General features: G+C 41.9%; 1 non-coding gene across 1 annotated transcript; it reads left to right on the forward strand.

Annotated features, from left to right (window-relative positions):
• Positions 1-309: 309 nt before the first annotated feature.
• Positions 310-416, forward strand: LOC133802684 (small nucleolar RNA R71). Its single transcript, XR_009877429.1, has one exon. It is a non-coding gene; the product is annotated as a small nucleolar RNA R71 (small nucleolar RNA).
• Positions 417-656: the final 240 nt, after the last annotated feature.

Here is a 656-nt window from a genome sequence, read left to right on the forward strand (position 1 = left end):
CCATAGTTGGGGAACCCATTTTTTGCCCAATTTGATGACCCATATTCATATTCTTTAACATGTTAGAAATTGAAGAAACTTGAGCTGCAAAAGAAGTAATAGCATCTACCTCATGAACAACAGCCACTCTTCTCCCTGCAGTAGCTCTAGTAGTGCCACTGATAGTTGTTATTAGCAATCCTCTCAATGATATCATAAGCCTTATTATAAGACTTAGCAAGCAAGGCCCCATTATCCGAAGCATCCACTATCATTCTTGTGTGAGCATTGAGACCATTATAGAAGGTCTCCATCTGAATGCAATGAGGAATCCCATGATGAGGGCATTTTCTCAACAACTCCTTGAACCTCTCCCATGCCTCATATAAAGATTCTTCCTCAAGTTGCTGGAAAGAAGTAATCTCATTACGGAGCTTGGCATTTTTAGTGGGAGGAAAATACTTCATCAAAAATCGACCAGCCAACTCTTTCCAAGTAGTCACAGAATCAGATGGCAAAGAGTTCAACAAAGCTCTAGCTCTGTCTCTCAAGGAGTATGGGAACAACTTTAGTCTCAGGGCATCCTCTGTAACTCCGGGCAGCTTGAGAGAGTCACTCACTTCAATGAACAATCGAAGATGAAGGTGAGGATCCTCTGTTGGCATCCCACTGAACTA

Source organism: Humulus lupulus, chromosome 9 (genome assembly GCF_963169125.1).
Source record: "Humulus lupulus chromosome 9, drHumLupu1.1, whole genome shotgun sequence".
Classification (NCBI taxonomy): domain Eukaryota; kingdom Viridiplantae; phylum Streptophyta; class Magnoliopsida; order Rosales; family Cannabaceae; genus Humulus; species Humulus lupulus.